Genomic DNA, 15,503 nt, shown 5'->3' with positions numbered 1-15,503 from the left:
GAGAAGGGTCATCCTCTCTGTAAGGGGTGGCCCCGACTGTTCTGTTTGATGGTCGGTCTGATTCTTGATGCTTGGCACAAAATAAAGCTTTGCTTGATCTTCGCTTTGTATCAGTCTCGCTCCTTTGACCATGGACCCATTATTGGGGGCCCCAACACTGGGGACCCAACAGTACAATATAAGCACTTTACGTGAATTATCATCTTTAATTATCTCTCATAAAAAAACCCACAATGATCTTCACTTAATAGATGAGGAACCTGAAATATAACTTGCCTAAACTCACAAGGTACTAATGCAGCTGAACCAGGCTTCTGACACTGCATAACAATTGTATATAATAGATTGTGACAAATAATTTAGACTGGCTAACCCAGCATCTCTTCCCCAAAGTCTTATAACTGATGAGTGAATACATATTTATTTCAAGAATGAGACCAGCATGCCTGGCTGGCTCAGTTGGTAGAGCATGCAACTGTTGATCTCAGGGTGGTGAGTTCAAGGCCCAAGTTGGGTATAGCACTTACTTTAAAACACACACACACACACACACACAACAAAAAACCTTATTTTAAAAAGAGTGGAATGCAACAGTAATTAGTTATTTGAAAGCTATTAAGTTTATGTATAAAAACATTAAAGAACTCAAAAACTTAAGCCGCTTCCTCTTGTTTTCTGCCCACTAGAGATTAGAAAGGTAAATGCTCTCCTTTCCAGCATCCTTAGCATCTGAATAGCCATGAGCCATTCTGGGTAAAGAGATAGGAGAAGTGCTGAACGGTGGTAACATCAGCTTGCTTGATGAAAGGAAAACAGATGTAGCTGTCCTAACCTTTTGCTCTTTTACCTTCTTCCCTCCCTAGAACAAAGACGTGATGTCCAAAGACACAGTAGCCATCTTGATATCATGAGGCTTTTACAAGCACAAGCAGAGACAAAAAGCCAGTATGTTAAGAATGGTAGAAGGAAGGGTAGAGAGTGTTTAGCTCCTAAAGCCTTATTAAGCAGAACCACTAATACCAGCAACTGCCTACCAAATCCCTCGTTATGTGAGAAAAATAAAGCCTCTATTTGATGCAGCTGCTATTAAATGTGTATTCTACTGCTTACAGAACACAAACCTAATATATAGATATTCAGGAAATGGTGCATAAATGAAAGAATGGGTTATCAGAAAAGCTATCTTGGACAACTCCTTGTTTTAAATATGACTCAGAACTGCATTTAACTTAGGTGACTAAAATTCATTTTGCATGTTAGAAACTCTTTTTATCACAGTTATAACCAAATACAATTAAACTGAATACGTGCAATAGAAGTAAAATGACGTTTAGCAATTCTGTTACATGAAATATATCTCTAGATAAACAACAACTGCCGTTGTATTACATTTATCTAAATAATATAATATTTCAAGAAGGCTAATTTTAATGAGATAAATGATATAATAATACCAATTTTTCACCAACATATCGGTGGATACTTTGGAATCAAAAGAGTAAAGACTACAGGTATTAAATTTATTTAAATGAAACAATGCAAGCTCTGATAAGTAAGAAGCAGGTTTTAAAGTCTAATAACAAAAAAATCTGAATATACCTTGGGGACTATAATTGTGGTAATAATAAATTATAATATATATCATTTAAGGAGAATAATAATGCTTAGCAGAATATGCCAAGCCTCAGGGTGCCTGGATGGCTCAGTGGGTTAAGCCTCTGCCTTCAGCTCAGGTCATGATCTCAGGGTCCTGGGATCAAGCCCCACATCAGGCTCTCTGCTCAGCGGGGAACCTGCTTCCCCACCCCACACCCTGCCTCTCTGCCTACTTGTCATCTCTGTCAAATAAATAAATAAAATCTTTTTTTAAAAAAAGAATATGCTAAATCTCTATTAACCAAAATGTTTGAAGAATACAGAAGCTCTGTTTACTGAGTTTTATTATTATTTGAGAGTTAATCAGAAAAAAGATTTCTATCTCAAATATTATATGTAAAATGTTTAAGTATATAGGAACAGGTGCCCATCTAGGACCTAACTTATATAAAGTTTAAGATCATTTAACTTAAGTGAATTTTACTTTCAAATATAGAAGAAATGAGAATAACTACTACTGAAAATATTTAGACAAAACTAAAAAGACAGTATCAATGAAAAAAGCAGCTGATACGGCAAGAGGACAATTTTTGAGAAGAGAAAAATGAAATTGAGAAAAAAATACAGCAGACTTTGAAATCATACTCCACATCTCTGCATTAGGAAGAAGGCAAAGAAAAAATTCAAACAAGAATGGCTAACAGTATGAACTTTGGCATGAAGTTATACTCTATATAACCCTGGACACTGGACAGTTCTTTTTTCATCTCAAACATCCAATCACTCTAAAAACTGGGAGGCATACAGATCTCAGTAAAGGCAGGATCCAATAATTTAACCACTTATAAAAATATCATCTACAAAATTACATGTAGAAAAGCTCAGAATGATATAAAATTATATACTGAAGCACTGTTTATACAAATAAAACACTGGAAATAGCCTAAATATCCACCAATACAGAAACAGATATATAAACAATGGTACAACCATGTAAGAGGGAATACCATGCAGCATTTAAAAAGAATATAAATCTATATGTGTTGGCATGTGAAGATATTCAAGACCTACTACTAAATTTACAAAACAGTAGGTACAGAATAACATTTCTTAAATAATCCAATAATATTTTAAATTAAAGAATATGAAAATTCAGCTTCAGTGTCAGTATCAGGCCCAATTACACACCACTAAAGGCATTCCTAAAATTCAGGGGATAAATTATTGTATTATCAAGTATACTATCATCATAAATAACCAGCATAACAATATCAGTAATATGAAAAGGATGAGTCATTTGGATTTAACACATTCACTCTAAAATACAGGCATTTTGGGGATAATAATCTCTTTATATGTGTTATATATATTAAAGTCTATCAGGTAACTGAGGAATAAATGTGTATTTCCTCTTGTAAGAAAACTAATTTGTTTTATGAAAGCTACTGATTATACACACAAAAATAACTGAGAACATGGGCGCCTGGGAGGCTCAGTCAAGCAACCGTCTTCAGCTCCCGTCGTGATCCTGGGGTCCCAGGATCAAGTCCTGCATTGGGCTCCCTGCTTAGTGTGGAGTCTGCTTCTGCCTCAGACCCTCCCCTCTCAGGCTCTCTCTCACATTCTCTCTCTTTCTCTCTTAAACAAATAAATAAAAAAAAATTTTTTTAATAAAATAAAAATTAAAAATAACTGAGAACACAAATAGCTAAATAATAAGAAAGCAGACTGTCATTAATGTGAGTTTAAAAGCTGCAGAAAAAAAACTGCAGGAAGAACATTATATTCTTTTTTTTAAAGCAAAAAAAAAAAAAGGGTTTACAAATAGAGCAAAAGCCTGTGATAACTGAATTCAAATTAACTGGTTACTGTCCTTTGCCCCACCCACACTTTGCCATCAAAAATCTCAACTGGTAGGATAAACATCAATGGATGGAGTACAGAATTATGAGAAAATGCCTCCTAATCATTTCACACTTTCTCAGTTCAACTGTGTACAATAGTAAATTTCACTGTTATTTTACTTTTGTGCTTTTTAAAACATACAGACAAAAATTACTGAATTTAATCTCAAGATAGCACCATCCTAAATTTTAAACAACTGAATTTTTAGACTCCATCTGTCCTATTATGGCAGAGTTTTAGTGTATATAAATAATAACAAATTACAAAATAATAAGAGATTAGCTTACATTATAATTTAATTCATGTACAAATCTTTAAGATCATTCCTAACACTGAAAAAAAACACAGTAAGGCTTTCCCTTAGTCAGTAAATGGAAGAGAAGAAAGTAATTTCACTATGTTGATGGCAACATAACCATCAGCCTTTGCTCTACAACAACCTTTATACTGAGAGTTAGCCAAAATAATATCTTACTCCTCAGTCAACATCAGCTGAAAGGCTATTTAGGCTTAAAAATGTGCATTCAGGCACCTAGGGGCTCAGATGGTTAAGTGTCTGCCTTTAGCTCAGGTCATGATCCCAGGGACCTGGGATCAAACCCCTCATCGCATCGGGCTCCCTGGCCAGCAGGAAGCCTGCTTCTCCCTCTCCCACTCCCCCTGCTTGTGTTCCTCTCTTTCTGTATCTCTCTCTGTCAAATAAATAAAAAAATGTTTTTTGTTGTTTTTTTTTAAAGATTTTATTTATTTATTTGACAGAGAGAGATCACAAGTAGACAGAGAGCCAGGCAGAGAGAGAGGTAGAGGGAAGCAGGCTCCCTGCTGAGCAAAGAGCCCGATGCGGGACTCAATCCCAGGACCCTGAGATCATGACCTGAGCCGAAGGCAGCGGCTTAACCCACTGAGCCACCCAGGCGCCCTAAAAAAATGTTTTAAAAGGTGCATTCAGTGACCACAAGAGCAATGTACCACTCCACATTGCCAAGAAAGTATTCTCTGAATTAGAATATGAAATGTAGAAAAATATAATAAAATGTTCAATAAAGAAATTTTCAGTAAGAATTAAAATCTTCTATGAAGTTTTACAAGAATTTTTATATCTCCAAAACTCCTTCTAAGATGATGATATTTGGTTTTAGCTTCATACGGATTTTCCCAATCAGCCAAAGGTCTATTTTATACCCCTCTAACATACATATACCATATTTATGCATTATGTATGACAGTATATCTATAGAAAGAGCCTGAGGAATATACATCAGACTACTAGTAGTGATTATCTTGGAAGATGGGGTACAAAAGGATTTTTACTTTCAAAATCACATTTATGACACATTTCCATGTTTCAAAATAAGTATATATTTACTTTAAATCTAAGGGGGAAAAATAAGATATTTTAATCCTCTCAGTATGCACTGAATATTTATGTGGAAAACTAGACAGGAAAAAATAATGGTTCTTAGTTTGTACATTACTGGGAAAAATCAAACTGTATACAATTGATGTATCCCATCAAAACTGAGGTAAAGAAAGCTCCTACACAGTAAGGATGTAAAACAGAAATCAGGTCTACAGTACCAAGTACCACCAAGGACAGATGAGTAAAATATCATTATTTATGTTTAGGTATGAGGTCTCAGTTTTAATGATAGTAAAGTACGTTCATGGGTCACTCCGAACTGTATGTTGTCCAAGATCTTTAACCATAAGCCGTAAATTATCCCTTTAGAGTTTTCAGAAACACATCTCCTCTTAGGAGAACAGTGTTTAAGAGCATATCCTCTAGAGCAAGACCGGATTTGACTTCTAGTTCTACCAGATACCAAGTGTAAGGCCAAGGCCAGGATAGTTCGCCTCTCTATGGCTCATTTTCTCATTTGCAGAATTAGAGTAATCATGGTACCCATCTCCTAAAGTTGTGAGGGTTTAATGAACTAACACATATTAATATCAATTAATGCATATCCTCTTAGATGAAGATATAAGAACTCACACTTCTTTCTACTTGCTACTAAAACTCTCACTTCAAGAATAGCATCTTCGGGGCGCCTGGGTGGCTCAGTGGGTTAAGCCTCTGCTTTCGGCTCAGGTCATGATCTCAGGGTCCTGGGATCGAGTCCCACATCGGGCTCTCTGCTCGGCAGGGAGCCTGCTTCCCCCCCGCTCTCTGCCTGCCTCTCTGCCTACTTGTGATCTTTCTCTCTGTCAAATAAATAAATAAAATCTTTAAAAAAAAAAAAAGAATAGCATCTTCAAGTTCGATCCATAGCAGGAACAGAGAACACACCCCAGAGAGTTCTGAGCAGCCCCACCCCCAGTGGTCTAGTTGCCATCACACACTGTGAGAAGGTGCGGCTATGGCTTCTGGCCCATCACCATGACCTCTAACTCCCAGGAGTGAGGCAACTGTCCCCACCCTTTGCTGTCCAGACACCAAGGGGGACACCTCCAGGAAGCGCACAGGGAGCAGAGGAGGAGCCTAGGCCATCTCACATCCTCCGGCACCTGTGGGAAGGGACAGCAAGATCATCACAAAGAAGGTTTTAGGAACAGTAAAATGGTTCAATGTATAAGAAATGAAAATGGTTTCATCAAGAGGAATGACACTGAGAAGATGTATTTATACACCAGACTGCCATAAAGAAGAATAACCCCAGGAAGTACCTTCACAGTGTAGGAGATGCAGAGACTGTACAGATTGATGCTGGAGGAGGAAAGAATGTGGAGGGAGTAAATGTCACACAGGCTCTGGCAGAGCTCCAGCGCAAGGTAGCAAACATACAGCAAACCAAAACCATTACCTACACTATCCTTCACAGGGGTCCTCCACACAAATACCCACAGAATTACCAAAATTGTCAGAGTGGGGAGAGAAAGAGGGCCAGGAGAGTGCTCCCAAAACCCAGATCCCACTGAGCCAGGTCTTCTGCAGGTGACAATTCCCATCTAATTACATGCAGAGACCCAATGGATGTCAAACACAGTCTTCCAACCCTCCTGTGCATGGAAAAGTGTTAGGAAGCTGACAAGGTAGACCAGTAAGACAGGGTATGTATTGGGTTATATACCACAATTCTTCAGGGGTTCTCCTGCCAAAGACAGCCTAGAGAGGGAGGCAATGAAGAAAGTAAGGAAAATCAAGGAGACGAGACCCATGGTTAGCAGCCACTCCATATCAATGCCAATGTAATTTTAATTACCCACGCAGATGTACAGAAAACCCTAAACATCACCATGGCAAAGAGACAAAAGCAGCTGATCCAGCAACTGAGAATTCATCTGTTCCCAAGGCTGAGCAGGCCTGGGCTGAGTAAATGCTAGCTTACCATTTACACTATCATCCGGTTTTGTCATCCAATAAAAAGAAATGAATATGAAATTCACCAATAAGAAGAAATGAATATGAAATTCCAGCAGTAAGAAATGAACAAAAGATTGGAGCTGAAGACCTTAAGTACTTGCTTTTTGCCCAGTGGCCAGATAAACACAACTATCTGCATTATCTATGCAGCATGGGGTTTTTATTATTTTTACCTAAACATGCCCCTTTGGGCGCCTGGGTGGCTCAGTGGGTTGAGCCGCTGCCTTCGGCTCAGGTCATGATCTCAGGGTCCTGGGATTGAGTCCCGCATCGGGCTCTCTGCTCAGCAGGGAGCCTGCTTCCTCCTCTCTCTCTGTCTGCCTCTCTGCCTACTTGTAATCTCTCTCTGTCAAATAAATAAATAAAATCTTTAAAAAAAATAAACATGCCTCTTTTTTGATAATGACAAACACGTTTTTAAAAAAAAAAAAAAAACACCTGCTTTTTCTCAATACACCCTTAAGGAGTTTTGGGGGGAGTTTTTTGTTTAAGATTTTGTTTATTTATTTGACAGAGAGAGATCACAAGTGGGCAGAGAGAGAGGAGGAAGCAGGCTCCCTGCCGAGCAGAGCCTGATACGGGGCTCGGTCCCAGGACCTGAGCCTAAGGCAAACACAACCCACTGAGCCACCCAGGAACCCCCACCCTTAAAGGTTTTTAAATTGTTTGATATCTGGTCAAATTGAGATTTTTAAGAACTTCATTCTAATTTGTAATAAAATTGTACAACTTGTTTTTTTTAAAAGTTGACAAATGGGGGCGCCTGGGTGGCTCAGTGGGTTAAGCCGCTGCCTTCGGCTCAGGTCATGATCTCAGGGTCCTGGGATTGAGTCCCGCATCGGGCTCTCTGCTCAGCAGGGAGCCTGCTTCCTCCTCTCTCTCTCTGCCTGCCTCTCTGCCTACTTGTGATCTCTCTCTGTCAAATAAATGAATAAAATCTTTAAAAAAAAAAAAAAAGTTGACAAATGGCATGCAGCTGTTAATAAGTCTTAAATTAATAATAATAATAATAATAATAATAATAATAACTACTTCACCTGATAGTTACAGGAAAGCTGTCATCTTCTGGTCTTTCTTCCTAGTGAATAGTCAACATACTAGCAATACACAAATTTAAAAAGCATATTCCACTTACAACAAAGTATCACACTATTGTAATGTACTAACTTAACTAACATCAAAGGAAGCTAAAAATGACAGTTCTTTATGTTGTACTTTTATCACTGTAATTTATAAGACCCTTCTTCATTATGTGATATCATCCAGTGTTAAGTCTTAACCCACAAAATGTTTTACACTCCAGGGTTTTTTTGTTCCTGTCATTTTAACTATGTGACTGTAGTCCCTAAAACTCTTCAATACCAAACAATACTCAATGTCCCATCATAACCCTCTCATCATCAATCCTTTACTGTTATTAATTTAACGAACACACTACCTCCACTGACAATAATCACCATCATGTTATACTCCATGACACTTTCCCAATATCTTAGATATACCACCATTCCAAGATACACAAATGCCCTACCATCTTCACCTTTCAGAATACTGCTTAATTAAAAACTAACTCACCACAGAGGGCACAATCATACAATCTCTCTCCTTTTTAAAATTATTAGTTTTTTAATCTAGACTTCCTAAGTCCAATTACTGTCAATGCTACCTACGAGGATTACACCTTAAATCATGAAATTATCCTACCTGAAATCTGAAAATATTAGTAACATACTCTAATCATAATTTTTTTGTACCTTCAAATAACCTCATCATCCTATTTCTGCTATACCTGCTCTTTCACATCACAGAGACTCCAGATACAGACTGTTGTACTTTATGTTATAGTACTTATGTACTATATCTGGAAGTCTCTGTACCACTCTACACTACTATAGCTCAACTTAGCTTCTTTCCCAAGTTTTAAATTCATGTGTCCTGCTGCTTGTAGACAACCACACATATTGCCTCAAAATAAACACAGCCAAAGCATAACTGATTATCTTCTCCCTAATCCTGCTATGATTGCTACCCCAGTTGGTAATTCTACCCACATGGCAGAAACCATGATGTCATCTTCAACTCAGCTCCTTTATACAATGTCCAATTAATTGAATGCTGATTCTATCTCCTAAAATTTCTTAAGTTTATCCATCTTCCCCTTGCCTACCCTCACCAAATTAGCTGAGAACTCCTTTATTACACACAACTGTCAGAATACTTGATCTAGGGACGCCTGGGTGGCTCAGTTGGTTAAGCAGCTGCCTTCGGCTCAGGTCATGATCCCGGCGTACTGGGATCGAGTCCCACATCGGGCTCCTTGCTCCACAGGGAGCCTGCTTCTCCCTCTGACTCTGTCTGCCACTCTGCCTATGCTCGCTCTGGCTCTCTCTCTGACAAATAAATAAATAAAATCTTTAAAAAAAAAAAAAAGAATACTTGATCTACTAGATTATATGTCCATAAAATACAGATGACTATACACATGGCTATGGACATTGGTTACCCTGTAGGAGGTCAGAGGATAAACAGACTACGGGGAGGAAGAGACAGAAGACTGAACAAAGCTGAAAAAGATAAAGAAAAAATAAGAACCATACTTATAATTGTATACACATATATAACATGTATGTATGTAAATAAAATTATATATGTGACTCTATGCATAAAGAAATTTTTATAACCAAAAGCAAATTTATCTAAGCTGAGAGTATATGTATATCCTGTTTGCTCTATTCTTTATTATAAATCTCTTTTTAAGCACTTAAAAAAAAGAAAAGAAAAGAAAAAAACTCTATTATTTCATTAAACTCGTTTCCCTTTTTTTAAACTAAGCAAGTAACTGGGAGCAACGCTGTTGTGTATTCTTCTATTAAGGGTCATTTATTTTATTTTTTTTTTTTAATTTTTTAAGTAATCCCTATGCCCAACCTGGGGCTTGAACTCATGACCCCAAGACCAAGAGTGGCATGCTCCTCCAACTGAACCAGCCAGAAGCCCCTTAAGCCTCCACTTATTAACCTTATTAAGAGAACTGATCAGAGACTACTCAAGCCAACTATGCAACAACATATCCAATAATCCCTGTGAAAGAATGGTACTTTACATAATCCCACCTAAATCAAATCAATCTGGGGAGTGTGAGGGAAAGCTACAACTTTGCTAACCCCTCTGCAAAGTTCAAACTGCACATGAAGGCTTGAAGAGGTTCTCAATTAAAGAATCTTGTTTAACTTCACTTGACCCATATGACCAGAGAATTCTTTCTCTACATAAACTTAAAGCATGTATTTTGTAGAATAACTAGAACTAACCTAAAGAATTTCTCATAGGAAAACTGATAGCACTAAAAGCATGTATTAGAAAAAAGGGGAAGTTTCAAATCCTAAAGTTTCATTTTAAGAACCTAAGAGAAAAGAGAGGGTGCCTGGGTGGCTCAGTTAGCTGCCAAACTCTTGATCTCAGCTCAGGTCTTAATCTCAGCATCATGAGTTCAAGTCCCACACTGGGCTCCTACTCCAAAAAAAGCAAAAAGGAACCTAACAGAAGATCAAAATAAATCCAAAGCAAGCAGAAGGAAGGAAACATAAATACAAGAGCAGAAGCTAATGAAACTGAAAGGGGGGAAAAAAAAAAACCAACAGAGAAAAACCAATGAAATAAAGAGCTAGTTCTTTAAAAAGATAAAAAAAAAATTTAAAGAATCATTACAATTGAGAATTTAGCAGGACTGAAAAATAACAAGGGAAAAAAAAATACAAATTACCACTAACAGGAATGAAACAGGAAATATCACTACAGACCCTGTAGGTAACAAAAAACAAGTGAATACTACGAACAACTTTAAACACATAATTTGACAGTATAGATAACCAATCCCTCAAAAAACACAAGCTACCACCCTTACTCAATTGAAATAAATAATTTAAATAATGCTATAACTATTAAGAAAATTAAATTCATAATTTTAAGGGCGCCTGGGTGGCTCAGAGGGTTAAGCCTTTGCCTTCAGCTCAGGTCATGGTCTCAGGGTCCTGGGATGGAGCCCCGCATCAGGCTCTCTGCTCAGCAGGAAGCCTTCTTCCGCATCTCTCTCTGCCTGCCTCTCTGCCTACTTGTTACTCTCTCTGTGTGTTAAATAAAAATCTTTTTAAAAAATTCATAATTTTAACATTCTCAAAAAAAAATTCATAGGGTTGGTATTGTTTAACCAATTCTACCAAATGTTTAAAATTAACACGAACTTTACACTTCTCAACTCATTTTATGTATCTACTGTGATATCAAACAAAGATAGTACAAATACACTATATATCAATATTCCTCAAGAATATAAACACAAAAATTCTTTAAATAACAGCAAGTAGAATTCAATAATATAGAAGAACTGAATTCCATGACATAATGGATTTTATTCCAGGGATACAACATTATTTCAATATGCAAAAATCAATGTAACCCACCTTTTTAATGGACTCAAGGAGAAAAATCACATTATCGTATCAACTGATGCCAAAAAAAAAGCATTTGAGAAAAATGCAACACCAATTCATGAGAAAAACAGGAATAAAGGGAAACTTCTTCAACTTGGTAAAGAACACCGACATAAAATCCACATCTAACACTGTAATTTATAATAGAAAACTGAATGCTCTCCCCTTAAATCAGGAACAAGGCAAGGATATACACTCTCACCACTCCTAACACAGCGCTAAAGTTCCAACCAAGGCAGTAATTGGCAAGAAGAGAAATAAAAGGCATGCACATCAGAAAGGAAGAAACAAACTGCCTCTATTTACAGATAACACAGTTATCTATACAGAAATCCAAAGACATTTAACAAAAAATCTCTTAGAATTCAGAGCGCCTGGATGGCTCAGTTGGTTAAGTGACTGCCTTCAGCTCAGGTCATGATCCTGGAGCCTCAGAATCTGACTCCCTGCTCAGTGGGGAGTCTGCTTCTCCCTCTTTCTCTGCCCCTCTCCCCTGCTAATGTGCTCTCTCTCTCTCAAAAAAGCTTCAAAAAAAGAAGAAAAAAAAAAAAAACTTCCTTGAACTAGTAGTAAGTTCAGCAAGGTCACAGGTTAGAATCTATAAAAAGTCAATTATTTTTAAAAAATCAACTGCATTCATTTCTATATGGGTGGCTCAGTTGGTTAAGCGGCTGCCTTTGGCTCAGGTCATGATTCCAGGACCCTGGGATCCAGTCCCACATCTGGCTCTGGGAGCTTGCTTCTCCTTCTGCCTGCTCTTCTCACTGTTTGTGCTCACTCACTCTTTCTCTCTGACAAATAAATAATAAATAAAAATCTTTAAAATAAAAAAAATACAGTATTATTTACAATTGCTCAAAGAACTCTGAAATACTTAGATATAGATATAAATCTACCAAAACCCATACAGCACCTGGATGTTGAAAACAACAAAATGAGAATTTAAAAAAAATAAAAGAAAATCTAAATAAATGTAGAGACATACTCTGTTTATAAGATATTAATTCTCCCCCAAACTGATACACAGACAAACACAATTCCTATCATAATCTCAGCAAGATTTCTACAGGCATAAAAAGATTATTTTAAAATTGATATTGAAGGGGCACCCGGGTGGCTCAGTCGTTAAGCCTCTGCCTTTGGCTCGGGTCATGATCTCAGGGTCCTGGGATCAAGCCCCACATCAGGCTCTCTATTTGGTGGGGAGCCTGCTTCCTCCTCTCTCTCTCTGCCTGCCTCTCTGACTACTTGTGATCTCTGTAAAATAAATAAATAAAATATTTTTTAAAAATAAAAATTAAAAAAATTGATATTGAAAAGCAATGGAAGTCGGATAGCAAAAACAATCTTGAAAAATAAAAATAAAGTGGGAGAAATTAGTTTACCCAATTTCAAGACCGATATAGCTACAGTAGCTAAACTATGAGGTAGTGCCTAAGAAACAGATACATAAATCAATACAACAGAATAGAGAATCCAGAAGTAGGCCCAAACAGATATGCCCAACTGAGTTCCGACAAATGTACAAAAGTAAGCCAATAGAGGAATTTCAATAAACAGTGCTGAGTAATTAAAATCCATAAATGAACAGATGAACCTTCACCTAAGTAACTTACTTTACAAAAAACCAACAATATAAACTGCAGATTTAAAGGTAAAAAATAACTTTTAGAAAAACACACAAGAAAAATCTTCAGGATTTAAAACTAGGCAAAAAGTTCTCAGACTTGACATCAAAAGGAAGAACCCATAAATGCACAGAACCTTATGATATAAATTTCTATATGTTGATTATACTGATGTCAATATTATACTGTAGTTATGTAAGATTTTTCCACTGGGGGAAAGACAGTAAATGGTACAAGGGATCCCTCTCTAGTATTTCTTACAACTGCATGTGAATCTACAATTATCTCAAAATAAGAAGTTTTATTTTAAAAAAATAACTCATGTGAGGTATAACCTAGGATTACTTGTTCCCACTGAAAAGAAAAATTTATTAACCTAGATGAAGTTCTCACTTCATCTAACAGCCCAAATAAAAGAGCAAAGAAACTCTGGTGAGCACAAATTCTGAAGCCATGTGTGAAGACACACAGTCACCATTTCTTTAACAAAACAAATAAAAAAGAACATGTGGTATGTTTAATCACTTGTCCTACATCTAAAAAAGTCTGTCATATAATATACCAAAAAATGATTAAGGATGTATTAATATCACAGAGTTTAACTATATATCCTATTGACTCAGATCAAATACTTGCATTATAGAATATGCAAATTTGAACCTTTAAACAGGAAATGAAATTTTCTAAATCCATTACATAACTTTGGATTCATGTGTGCACTGAAAGCTAATAAATCATTTAAACCATCATACACAGAACCTTTTCAAATTTGCATTTATCCACAGTAAATACTGCCATGTTCTATAATAGCTTGCTAGTTCAATCTAGCAAACTAGTGATTTATAGAAATGACATATTTTTAAAAAATCAGAAATCTGTCACTATGTGACAACCATTCCAAAGTCCACTGAACTTATATTACTTGGAATCAAAACATCCTAAGATATGAGATAGCAAAATGTCAAGTGTTCAATAATGTAATCAATTAATTCAGTATTTGGGTCTGATCACATGTAAAAATGTTTAAAACTATAACATCACATATACCTTAAGATCCCTATTAATCTAAGCCCAGCTCTATTATCATTCTCTCAATGCTTCCAAGCTATTTTAAAAGACAAATACCATGATTTCACTTACATGTGGAATCTAAAAAACAAAACAAACGAACAAAATACATGAACAGACATACAGAAAACAAACTGGTGGTTGTAGAGGGAGAGAGTTAGAGAAAATGGGTGAAGGAGATTAAAAGGTACAAAATTTCAGATTTAAAATAAATAAGTCACAGGGATGAAAAGTACAGCATAGGGAATAAAGTCAGTAATATTGTAATAATATTGTATGGTGACAGACAGTAACTGTATTTTTGCTGTTGAGCCCTGCATCATGTATAAAACTGTCAAATCACTATGTTATGTACCCGAAACTAACAAAATACTGTACTGTCAACTGTACTTCAATAAAAAATTTAAATTTAAAAAAAAAATTAAATTTTTAAAAATGGTCACACTTCACACCTTATAATTTAGCAACCAGTCCTATTTTGAAGCACAGCAAAATTTACAATATGTAAAAGAAATCTCTATATTACTTTTTTCCACAAAAGATGAAATTTTAGATCTTTATAATAATTTCACATTAATATTCTTAAGTAGTTAGATTCATCAGGGATACCTAGATGGCTCAGTCAGTTAAGCGTCAGACTCTTGGTTTGGGCTCGGGTCATGATCTCATGGGTCACGGGATAAGCCCCAAATTGGGCTTCTCAGCGGGGAGTCTACTTGAAAATTCTCTCCCTCTGTCTTTCCCCTCATTTGTATACGTACATGTACTCTCTCTTTCTCTCTCTCTCAAGTAAGTCTTTAAAAAAAGAAACAGGGGCGCCTGGGTGGCTCAGTGGGTTAAAGCCTCTGCCTTCGGCTCGGGTCATGATCCTGGGATCGAGCCCCACATCGGGCTCTCTGCTCAGCGGGGAGCCTGCTTCCTCCTCTCTCTCTGCCTGCCTCTCTGCCTACTTGTGATCTCTGTCTGTCAAATAAATAAATAAAATCTTAAAAAAAAAAAAAAGTTTAAAAAAAAAAAGAAACAAAACTAGGCAGAATCATCAAATACGAAAACAAGAAATATATTAACAATAGAAGAATAATTGGAGACAACTGAAATATCTATCATCATAGACATCTGTTGTTTTGTCAATATTACACTCACTCTTCCTTTCATCCCTCATCCCCTTCACAGCATTCTCCTGGCAATGAGATTGCTACCTCACAGCTAGACCAGAGAGGACACTTAATTCAGGCACATACAGTTCTCCATTCTCCTGGTTATAGTGATTAGTCCAGGGATAAAAATGTGACCTAATTCAGGCCAATCAAAAATCATTACAAAGATTTTTTTTTTTTTTTTGAGAGGAGAGGGAGAGGAAGGGGTAGAGGGAGAGAGAAACAATCTTAAGCAGACTCCACACTGGGTCTCAGTGTGGCCCAGGGCTCAATCTCACAACTCTGAGATTATGACCTA

The 15,503-nt window shown here is 36.7% G+C and overlaps 1 protein-coding gene and 1 pseudogene across 3 annotated transcripts in view; one reads left to right on the top strand and one right to left on the bottom strand.

The window, feature by feature from the left end:
- Window positions 1-15,503, bottom strand: part of LRBA (LPS responsive beige-like anchor protein) — a 731,946-nt gene that overhangs the window by 653,159 nt on the left and 63,284 nt on the right. The window lies entirely within an intron of this gene.
- Window positions 1,537-6,916, top strand: LOC122889666 (annotated as a pseudogene).

This window comes from Neovison vison, chromosome 11, assembly GCF_020171115.1.
Source record: "Neovison vison isolate M4711 chromosome 11, ASM_NN_V1, whole genome shotgun sequence".
In the NCBI taxonomy this organism is placed as follows: domain Eukaryota; kingdom Metazoa; phylum Chordata; class Mammalia; order Carnivora; family Mustelidae; genus Neogale; species Neogale vison.
The sequence above is the reverse complement of the archived record's forward strand: the minus strand, read 5'-3'. Positions and strand labels throughout refer to the sequence as shown.